Below are 12,650 nucleotides of genomic sequence, written 5' to 3'. Positions count from 1 at the left end.
AACCTGTAGCTACACTCTGAAGATCCATTTGAAACAGGTGAACACAGAGCCATTCAAGGATTAGAAGGAGAGAAAGAGAGGAAGGCTGCAGTATAGGCAGACTAGCAAGTGATTCAATTAAGAGCACACTCAGAACTAGAGGAAAAAAAAAAAAAATTGTAGCAGACTTTTTTTTTTTTTTCTCCTTTCTCAGCCAGTAATTTAACCCTTTTTAGGGCCGGTTAAACTGTCATGATTCTCAATGGCGAGAGAACATAGCCCAGCATATATGAGAACTAGCTCTTGGAAGATGGAAACTATACTGACCATGAACTAAACCTGCCGCACAACTAGAAGTGGCCGGGTAGCATGCCTACGTTTTTTAACCCTAGATGCCCAGCGCCAGCCGGAGAACTACCTAATCCTAGCAGAGGAAAAGACAGTCCTGGCTCACCTCTAGAGAAATTTTCCCAAAAGGCAGACAGAGGCCCCCACATATATTGGCGGTGATTTTAGATGAAATGACAAACGTAGTATGAAAATAGGTTTAGCAAAATCGAGGTCCGCTTTCTAGATAGCAGGAAGACAGAAAGGACACTTTCATGGTCAGCAGAAAACCCTATCAAAACACCATCCAGAAATTCCTTTAAGACTCTAGCATTAACTCATAACACCAGAGTGGCAATTTCCGATCACAAGAGCTTTCCAGACACAGTAACGAAACAGCAGCTGTGAACAGGAACAAAATGCAAAAACACACAAGGACAAAAGTCCAACTTAGCTGGGAGTTGTCTAGTAGCAGGAACAAGCACAGAGGGCTTCTGATTACATTGTTGACCGGCAAGAAACTGACAGAGGAGCAAGGTTATATAGCGACTCCCACATCCTGATAGGAGCAGGTGAACAGAGGGGATGATGCACACAAGTTCAATTCCACAAGTGGCCACCGGGGGAGCCCAGAATCCAATTTCACAACACGACCCTAACTTTAGACCCAACCCTAACCCTAACTTTAGCCCTAACCCTGACCCTAACTTTAGCCCTAACCCTAAAGGGAAAATGGAAATAAATACATTTTTTATTTTATTATTTTTCTCTTACTAAAGGGATGTTAAAGGGGGAGTTTGATTTACTATTTATAGCGGATTTTATAGTGGGTTTTTATGTTTGGCAGCTGTCACACACTTAGGCTAGTTTCACACTAGCATTTGGAGGAGCTGCGGAGGGCTGCGGACTTCCTCTGTGAAGCCCCGCCCTCAGCCGCACCTCCACCGCTTGCGCCGCCTACTTCTGCATGCGGCCAGCATGTGGCCTGCGTACCTATCTTTAACATTAGGTATGCAGGTTGTGCCGCTGTATGCAGATGCTTCCGCATGTGTCGTTTTGACGATGCGGAAAAAAAAAGAAATTGCTACAAGCTGCGTCCTACGCTGGTCGCCGCATCATCAAAACGACGCGTGCAGAAGCATCTGCATACAGGGGCACGACCTGCGTACCTAATGTTAAAGATAGGTACTCAGGTCGCATGCCGGCCGCATGCTGAAGTAGGCGGAGCTAGAGGCAGAGGTGCAGCAGAGGGCAGGGCTTCACAGAGGAAGTCCGCAGCCCTCCGCAGTTCCACCAAACGCTAATGTGAAACTGGCCTAAAAGATGCTTTTTATTGCAAAAAATAATTTTTGTATCACCACATTTTGAGAGCTATAATTTTTCCATATTTTTGCCCACAAAGTCATGTAAGGTCTTGTTTTTTGTGGGACGAGTTGACATTTTTATTGGTACCATTTTCAGGCACATGACATTTTCATATATCACTGTATGTATATAAAACTCATGACAGGGTTAAGAACACAGCAGGAAAGTCCACCACTCTTATATTTGCACAATGCGGTCAGGCAGTGAACATTCTTCTGCCATTTGTAAAATCTAGACTAGTCCAGATAAAGAAGAGTGAGTTGCTCCAAAGAATATGATATACTGATAGGGAATTTAGATTGTGAGCCCCATCGGGGACAGTGATGATGTGTGTAAAATTGTAAAGCGCTGCGGAATATGTTAGCGCTATAGAAAAATAAAGATTATTATTATTATTATATATTGCTCCAGAGTCCAGTAGTAGTTTACACCACTCCGTCCGATTCTTGGCATTTTGCTTATTAATATAAGGCTTGAATTCAGCTGTTCATCCATGCCGTAAAGCTGATGGCGCAGAGTTTTTGTGCTGATGTTAACGCTAGAGGAGGTTTGGAGCTCTGCAGTTAATTCAGCAGAGCATTGGGGATCTATATGTTCTTAGTGCTCTGTAACGTTATGTAGTCTGCCACTTTGCACCCAAATTGTTGTGGTTCCTAAATACTTCCACTTTTCATTAAGATCATTCACTGGTGATAATGAAATATTTAGGAAGAAAGAAAATGTAAGAACTTGGAACCAATACAGTATCATATTTCAATTTAATGAGCTGTTGAGAACAATTCATTATTTTACAAATACTTATCAAGGCAGATTGCATGATTAAGAGGTTGACTTTGTACATACAGTGGGTACAGAAAGTATTCATACCCCTTTAAATTATTCACTTTTTGTTTCATTGCAGCCATTTGGTAAATTCAAAAAAGTTCATTTTTTTTCTCATTAATGTACACTCTGAACCTCATCCTGACTGAAAAAAACAGAAATCTAGTAATTTTTGCAAATGTATTAAAAAAGAAAAACTAAAATATCACATGATCATAAATATTCAGACCCATTGCTCAGACACTCATATTTAATACTGCCCATTTCCTTGTGATCCTCCTTGAGATTGTTCTACTCCTTCATTGGATTCCAGCTGTGTTTAATTAAACTGATAGGACTTGATTTGGAAAGGCACATATTCTGTCTATGTAAGACCTCACAGCTCACAGTGCTTGCAAGACCAAATGAGAATCACGAGGTAAAAGGAACTGGCCAAGGAGCTCAGAGACAGAATTGTGGCAAGACACAGATCTGGCCAAGGTTACAACAGAATTTATGCAGTATTAATGCAGTACTCAAGAATCCTAAGAGCACAGTTTGTTTTTACCCACTCTGAGACTCACTGCAGTCTGCAAACAGACACACAATGTCCACAAGCCAGACATCTTCACTCAGAACAAGGTCCCAAACAAGTCGCTCTAGCAAGTCTTCATCAAAAAATTGTGCTGCTCTCACCCGTGCAGAAGCTGAGGCGGCAAAAGTAAGATCCTCCTTCGCTGTGAAAGAGATGCAGTTAAAGCTAAGACAAGCAGATCAAGAAGTAGAATGAGTATGCCTGCAAGCAGATTAAGCAAGCCTACAAGCAACTTTGGAAAGATTTACTGCAGAAAAATAGGCAGCAGCCGCGATAGCCAAGGCTGTTCTTAGAAGCCGTGGAGTTTCCTGAATCTGAATGAGGCAGCAACGTACTTGGACCAGACCTAGATCGACAGGATCCAGCACAACGTGTCTCAGAATATGTCTACCAACATCCCAGAATAGATGACAACCTTGATCCATTACACCAACCAGCCTATGCAGATTACCAGAGAAACTTCCTTGAATCACAGTACTGGAAGCAAGAAAGTATGCTACAAAATAACGTCAACCACAACTACCGCCCTACCGAACAGAAGGTACAGCCTCCACCCAGACTGAAAGGGACACCCTTCGCATCAGAACAGTATTATACAGACTATCCTAAGCCAGAAGCTCCTACCAGGTATGAGTATGCACCTCACACACCTCATGACAACAGCACACCAGCTCATGTTGGTGTTGATCCAGCCACTATGAACTTAGCTCTCCTGGAGCTGGTTACCAATAGACTTGTAAAATTTACTGATCAAGCTGAGAGCTATAGAGCATGGCGAGCCTCCTTCCGGAATGCCATCAGAGATTTGGATCTTTCCAGTAGTGAAGAGTTAGATCTAATGGTAAAGTGGCTTGTGAACGAGTCTGCCAAACATGCCAAAAGAATCAGAAGCATTAACATAAAGTACCCACACACAGGCCTTTATATGGTGTGGGATAGACTTGATGAATGTTATGGGTCAGTAGAAGCTATAGAAAATGCTTTGTATAAAATAATTGATGATTTTCCCAAAATAGTGAATAAGGGTTATCAAAAGCTCAGGGAACTGAGTGACTTGTTAATGGAGGTACAGGTTGCTCAGGCAGAAGGAGACCTGCCAGGGTTGGCATTCCTGGACACTGCCAGAGATGTCAACCCAATTGTTCAATAGCTCCCTTACAACCTACAAGAGAATTGGGTCAGTTGCAAACAGACTCATAGGTGTCATGGTTCCCAATGGCAAGGGAACGTAAGAAACATATAAGTAACGAACGAGCTCTCGGGTGATGGAAACTCGAGTTGACCGTGAGCTAAATCTACCACACAACTAACAGTAGCCAGGGAGCATACCTACGGCTTCCTATATGCCACGCGCCAGCCGGAGGACTAACTACGCCTGGTAGAGGAAGAAACAGACCTGGCTTACCTCTAGGGAAATACCCCAAAAGATGATAGCAGCCCCCCACATGTAATAACGGTGAATTAAGAGGAAAAGACATACACAGTATGAAAGTAGATTTAGCAAAGAGAGGTCCACTTACTAGATAGCAAAAGGATACAAAAGAGGACTTCACGGTCAACTGAAAACCCTTTCAAAAACCATCCTGAAATTACTTTAAGACTCCTGTGTCAACTCATGACACAGGAGTGGCAATTTCAGCCCGCAAGAGCTTCCAGCTACAGAGAATTACAAAAACTGCAAACTGGACAAAGGTACAAAACAAAAGGACAAAGTCCACTTAGCTGATCAGCAGACTAGTAGCAGGAACATGCAACCGTAGGCTCTGGTTACAATGATGACCGGCAAGGAAATGACTGGAGAGCAAGGCTAAATAGGAAACTCCTAAACACTGATGGAAGCAGGTGAACAGAAGAAGCAAAGTGCCAACAAGTCACCAGTACCACCAGCAACCACCAGGGGAGCCCAAAAAGCAGATACACAACAGTACCCTCCCCTTAAGGAGGGGGCACCGAACCCTCACAAGAACCGCCAGGGCGATCTGGATGAGCCCTATGAAAGGCACGAACCAAATCCGAGGCATGAACATCAGAGGCAGTTACCCAAGAATTATCTTCCTGACCATAGCCTTTCCATTTAACCAGATATTGAAGTCTCCGTCTGGAAATACGGGAGTCCAAGATCTTCTCTACGACGTACTCCAATTCACCCTCCACCAGCACAGGAGCAGGAGGTTCAGTAGAAGGAACCACCGGTACCTCATATCTCCGCAACAACGACCGATGGAACACATTATGGATAGCGAAAGTTGCCGGGAGGTCCAAACGAAAGGAAACAGGGTTAAGAATCTCCAAAATCCTATAAGGACCGATGAACCGAGGCTTAAATTTGGGAGAAGAAACCCTCATAGGGACAAAACGGGAAGACAACCACACCAAGTCCCCAACGCGAAGGTGGGGACCAACACGACGACGACGGTTAGCAAACTGCTGAGTCCTCTCCTGGGACAATTCCAAATTATCCACCACTTGTCCCCAAATCCGATGCAACCGATCCACCACCGCATCCACTCCAGGACAATCCGAAGATTCAACCTGACCAGATGAAAAACGCGGATGAAACCCTGAATTGCAAAAGAAAGGAGAAACCAAAGTGGCAGAACTAGCCCAATTATTAAGAGCAAACTCCGCCAACGGTAGAAAGGCAACCCAATCATCCTGATCCGCAGACACAAAACACCTCAAATAAGTCTCCAAAGTTTGATTAGTTTGCTCCGTCTGGCCATTGGTCTGAGGATGGAATGCAGACGAAAAGGACAAATCAATGTCCAACCTGGCACAGACTGCCCGCCAAAATCTAGACACGAACTGGGTACCCCTGTCAGAAACGATGTTTTCCGGAATACCATGCAAGCGAACCACATTTTGAAAAAACAGAGGGACCAACTCAGATGAGGAAGGCAACTTAGGCAATGGCACCAAATGAACCATTTTAGAAAAACGGTCACACACCACCCAGATGACAGACATCTTCTGAGAAACAGGGAGATCCGAGAAAAAGTCCATAGAGATGTGCGTCCAAGGCCTCTTCGGAATAGGCAAGGGCAACAACAACCCACTAGCCCTAGAACAACAAGGCTTGGCCCGAGCACACACATCGCAAGACTGCACAAAAACACGCACATCTCGAGACAGGGAAGGCCACCAGAAGGATCTAGCCACCAAATCTCTGGTGCCAAAAATTCCCGGATGACCTGCCAGAGTAGAAGAATGAACTTCCGAGATGACTCTAGTGGTCCACTCGTCAGGAACAAACAGTCTACCAGACGGACAACGATCAGGTCTATCCGCCTGAAATTCTTGCAAAGCACGTCGCAAATCTGGAGAGACAGCAGACAAAACCACTCCATCCTTAAGGACACCAGCAGGTTCAGAATTCCCAGGAGAGTCAGGCTCAAAACTCCTAGAAAGAGCATCTGCTTTCACATTCCTAGAACCCGGTAAGTATGAGACCACAAAATTAAACCGGGAAAAGAACAACGACCAACGTGCCTGTCTAGGATTCAGGCGCCTGGCAGACTCCAAATAAATTAAATTCTTGTGATCAGTCAAAACTACCACCTGATGTCTGGCACCCTCAAGCCAATGACGCCACTCCTCAAATGCCCACTTCATGGCCAAAAGCTCCCGATTACCAACATCATAGTTTCGCTCGGCGGCCGAAAATTTTCGCGAAAAAAACGCACAAGGTCTCATCACTGAGCAGTCGGAACTTTTCTGCGACAAAACCGCCCCCGCTCCGATCTCGGAAGCATCGACCTCAACCTGAAAGGGAAGAGAAACATCAGGCTGGTGCAACACAGGGGCAGACAAAAAGCGGCGCTTAAGCTCCCGAAAGGCCTCCACGGCAGCAGGGGACCAATTGGCAACATCAGCACCCTTTTTAGTCAAATCCGTCAGAGGTTTAGCAACGCCAGAAAAACCAGCTATAAATCGAGGATAAAAATTAGCAAAGCCCAAGAATTTCTGGAGACTCTTCAGAGAAGTAGGCTGCGTCCAGTCGTAAATAGCCCGAACCTTGACAGGATCCATCTCAATAGAAGAAGGGGAAAAAATATACCCCAAAAATGAAATTTTTTGAACCCCAAAAACACACTTTGAACCCTTTACACACAAAGAATTCTCCCGCAAAACCTGGAAAACCCTCCTGACCTGCTGAACATGAGACTCCCAGTCATCAGAAAAAATCAAAATATCATCCAAGTACACAATCATAACTTTATCCAAATATTCACGGAAAATATCATGCATTAAGGACTGAAAGACAGAAGGTGCATTAGAAAGGCCGAAAGGCATTACCAAATACTCAAAATGGCCCTCAGGCGTATTAAATGCGGTCTTCCACTCATCCCCCTGCTTAATTCGCACCAAATTATACGCCCCACGAAGATCAATCTTAGAGAACCACTTAGCCCCCCTTATGCGAGCAAACAAATCAGTCAGCAAAGGCAACGGATACTGATATTTGACTGTAATTTTATTCAGGAGACGATAATCAATACAAGGCCTCAGAGAGCCATCCTTTTTAGAGACAAAGAAAAAAACGGCTCCTAAAGGTGATGAAGAAGGACGAATATGTCCCTTTTCCAGGGACTCCTTAATATACTCGCGCATAGCAGCATGTTCAGGTACAGATAGGTTAAACAAACGACCCTTTGGAAATTTACTGCCAGGAATCAGATCTATGGTGCAATCACAATCCCTGTGAGGAGGGAGTGAACCAATCTTAGGCTCTTCAAAAATATCACGATAATCAGACAAAAATGCCAGAATCTCAGATGGAATAGATGACGAAATGGACACCATAGGAGTCCCCAGCTTAACACAGACATAGCCTTCCAGTCAAGGACTGGGTTATGAGACTGTAACCATGGTAATCCAAGCACCAAAACATCATGTAAATTGTACAACACAAGGAAGCGAATCACCTCCTGATGGTCTGGAGTCATACGCATAGTCACTTGCGTCCAGAACTGTGGTTTATTACAATACAAAGGTGTAGAATCAATACCCTTCAGAGGTATAGGGACTTCCAGAGGCTCTAAATCAAACCCACAGCGCCTGGCAAAGGACCAGTCCATAAGACTCAGAGCGGCGCCAGAGTCCACATAGGCATCCACGGTAATAACTGATAATGAACAAATCAAGGTTACAGACAAAATAAATTTGGACTGTAAAGTGCCAATTGAAATGGACTTGTCAACCTTCCTAGTACGCTTAGAGCATGCCGATATAACATGAGCAGAATCACCACAATAGAAGCATAACCCATTTTTACGCCTATAATTCTGCCGCTCGCTTCTGGACATAACTCTGTCACATTGCATTTTCTCTGGCGTCTCTTCAGAAGATACCGCCAAATGGTGCACGGGTTTGCGCTCCCGCAAACGCCGATCAATCTGAATTGCCATTGTCATGGACTCATTCAGACCTGTAGGCGCAGGGAACCCGACCATAACATCTTTAACGGCATCAGAAAGGCCCTCTCTGAAATTTGCCGCTAAGGCGCACTCATTCCACTGAGTAAGCACAGACCACCTACGAAATTTTTGGCAGTATATCTCCGCTTCATCTTGCCCTTGAGATAGGGCTATCAAAGCTTTTTCAGCTTGAATCTCCAAATTAGGTTCCTCATAAAGCAACCCAAACGCCAGGAAAAACGCATCCACATTGAGCAACGCAGGATCCCCTGGTGCCAATGAAAATGCCCAATTTTGAGGGTCACCTCGCAGCAAAGAGATTACAATCTTAACCTGCTGGACAGGATCTCCTGAGGAGTGAGGTCTGAGAGAAAGGAATAATTTACAATTATATTTGAAATTCAAAAACCGAGATCTATCTCCGGAAAACATCTCTCGTGTAGGGATTTTAGGTTCAGAAATAGGAGTATGTATAACAAAATCTTGTAAATTTTGAACCTTCGTAGCAAGATTATTTAAACCTGCAGCCAAACTCTGAGGATCCATCTTTAAACAGGTGAGCTCAGAGCCATTCAAGGATTATAAGGAGAGAAAGGCAAAGGCTGTAATTAAAGCTGAAATACAACAGATCCAACTATGGAGCAAGCATAGAGGAAAAAGGGAAAAAAAAAAAAAAATTTACAGACTTCTTTTTTCTCTCCTTTCTTCTGCCAATAAGTTTAACACATGGCCGGTCATACTGTCATGGTTCCCAATGGCAAGGGAATGTAAGAAACATATAAGTAACGAACGAGGTCTCGGGTGATGGAAACTCGAGTTGACCGTGAGCTAAATCTACCACACAACTAACAGTAGCCAGGGAGCATACCTACGGCTTCCTATATGCCACGTGCCAGCCGGAGGACTAACTACGCCTGGTAGAGGAAGAAACAGACCTGGCTTACCTCTAGGGAAATACCCCAAAAGATGATAGCAGCCCCCCACATGTAATAACGGTGAATTAAGAGGAAAAGACATACACAGTATGAAAGTAGATTTAGCAAAGAGAGGTCCACTTACTAGATAGCAGAAGGATACAAAAGAGGACTTCACGGTCAACTGAAAACCCTTTCAAAAACCATCCTGAAATTACTTTAAGACTCCTGTGTCAACTCATGACACAGGAGTGGCAATTTCAGCCCGCAAGAGCTTCCAGCTACAGAGAATTACAAAAACTGCAAACTGGACAAAGGTACAAAACAAAAGGACAAAGTCCACTTAGCTGATCAGCAGACTAGTAGCAGGAACATGCAACCGAAGGCTCTGGTTACAATGATGACCGGCAAGGAAATGACTGGAGAGCAAGGCTAAATAGGAAACTCCCAAACACTGATGGAAGCAGGTGAACAGAAGAAGCAAAGTGCCAACAAGTCACCAGTACCACCAGCAACCACCAGGGGAGCCCAAAAAGCGGATACACAACACATAGGGTATCATTTCCTCCTTTCAGAGTGTTCTTAGACTTTTTTGCTCAACAGGCAAGAGTTAGAAATGACCCCTGTTTTGATTTCACTATGTCATGTATCACTGCCCCTGGTGTCAAACCTTGTAAAACACCATTGACAGTCCACAAAACTAATATGACCTCCACAGAGTTTCATTATAGGGCAAGTAAGTCTTTTCCAGAGGAAGACAAACATCAGGATCTCAGCAAACACTGCCCCTTACACAAGAAACCACATCCTCTGGTAACATGTAGAGCCTTGAGGAAGAAGTCTCTAGAAGATTGCAATGGTTTCCTCAAAGTAAACAAGATATGCTTCAGATGCTGCACCGCTGCACCATGGCCTAGCACTTTGTCAAGAACTGTGAAACCAATGTGAAATGCGCAGAATGTCGTAGCTTGGAGCACAACACAGCCTTACACCCTGGAAAACCCTCAGGGGTATCGTCACAAGTAGAAGAGTATGGTGAAAAGCAGATGGACGCTGACATAGACACCCCAGTAGTCACTTCACAATGTACAGAGATCTGTAAAGAACTTGTAGCAGGAAGATCCTGATCGAAGATCTGCCTTGTCAGAGTCTACCCAGCGAGCCACTGGGATAAGGCAATCAAGGTATATGCAATCATGGATGATCAGAGCAACAGGTCTCTAGCCAAGTCCTTTCTCTTCAACTCCTTCAACATTGCTGGCCCTGGTTTTCCTTACTCTTTGAAGACATGTGCAGGTATTGTCGAGATGGCGGGGAGAAAAGCAACCGGATTAAAGGTAGAGTCTATAGATGGTCAAACCTGCTAAGCCTTGCCATCAATACTGGAGTGCAACCAAATTCCTGACAATAGGTCCGAGATACATACGCCAGAGGTAGCAGCCCAACATTCCCATTTGAAGCGTATAGCCCACCTGATACCTGAACTGGACCAAGAAGCTCCGATTGTCTTACTCCTCAAAAGAGACATACTATGAGTCCATAAAGTTAAAGGACAGATAAACGGCCTACAGAACTCCCCATATGCACAAAGACTTGACCTGGGATGGGTCATCGTAGGAGGCGTCTGTTTAGATGGACCACACAAGCTGACCTCAGTCAACAGTATGTTCAGAAGCAAAAAAAAGAGAGAAGCCAGCACTGCTGAAGGCCAAAACGCAATATCTAAAGTGCACATGCACATAATAAATTCTGACTGTATTTCAAATATGAGATATTTAGCAAATAATTGATCAATTCTTTGAGCTACCCCGCCACTTCACGGCAATCTCAAAATGGGGCAGTCCTAACTCTACGTTTTTTATTTACATTGTGCCATTACGGCCTCCTAAATGTATAGAGAGTGAGAAAAAAAAAAAAAAAGGACAAACCACATTACTTAACATTACATGACAAACTGTACCTGGAGCATTGACAGAATCACTCCCTTAGTGCCAGGAAGGCGAGCGCGGATAAAGGCCGATCAGGTCCTGTGCGGACATATCAGATCTGGCCTCCACACTGCCAAACCAACACCAAAGTTAAAGGATGAAACTGGCTGAGGCACAGCTGCCTAATTAACTAGAGCCTGAGGCAGGGCTGCTGTGTGTGTGTGCACAGCAGCCTATCAATCATAGTGAACCCAGAAAGAATGGCGCATATGACCCAGCGTGCGCGGCAACAGTGGTGGTCAGCCACATACCAATACAGAAGCAAAAAAAAGAGAGAAGCCAGCACTGCTGAAGGCCAAAACGCAATATCTAAAGTGCACATGCACATTATAAATTCTGACTGTATTTCAAATATGAGATATTTAGCAAATAATTGATCAATTCTTTGAGCTACCCCGCCACTTCACGGCAATCTCAAAATGAGGCAGTCCTAACTCTACGTTTTTTATTTACATTGTGCCATTACGGCCTCCTAAATGTAGAGAGAGTGAGAAAAAAAAAAAAAAGGACAAACCACATTACTTAACATTACATGACAAACTGTACCTGGAGCATTGACAGAATCACTCCCTTAGTGCCATGAAGGCGAGCGCGGATAAAGGCCGATCAGGTCCTGTGCGGACATATCAGATCTGGCCTCCACACTGCCAAACCAACACCAAAGTTAAAGGATGAAACTGGCTGAGGCACAGCTGCCTAATTAACTAGAGCCTGAGGCAGGGCAGGGCTGCTGTGTGTGTGTGCACAGCAGCCTATCAATCATAGTGAACCCAGACAGAATGGCGCATATGACCCAGCGTGCCTCAGCCAGTTTCATCCTTTAACTTTGGTGTTGGTTTGGCAGTGTGGAGGCCAGATCTGATATGTCCGCACAGGACCTGATCGGCCTCTATCCGCGCTCGCCTTCCTGGCACTAAGAGAGTGATTCTGTCAATGCTCCAGGTACAGTTTGTCATGTAATGTTATGTAATGTGGTTTGTCCTTTTTTTTTTTTTTTTTTTCACTCTCTATACATCTAGGAGGCCGTAATGGCACAATGTAAATAAAAAACGTAGAGTTAGGACTGCCCCATTTTGAGATTGCCGTGAAGTGGCGGGGTAGCTCAAAGAATTGATCAATTATTTGCTAAATATCTCATATTTGAAATACAGTCAGAATTTATTATGTGCATGTGCACTTTAGATATTGCGTTTTGGCCTTCAGCAGTGCTGGCTTCTCTCTTTTTTTGCAACAGTATGTTCACCAATACTATTGAAAATAGACA

Source organism: Ranitomeya variabilis, chromosome 5 (assembly GCF_051348905.1).
Source record: "Ranitomeya variabilis isolate aRanVar5 chromosome 5, aRanVar5.hap1, whole genome shotgun sequence".
NCBI lineage: Eukaryota > Metazoa > Chordata > Amphibia > Anura > Dendrobatidae > Ranitomeya > Ranitomeya variabilis.
This window is presented reverse-complemented; position numbering follows the sequence as displayed.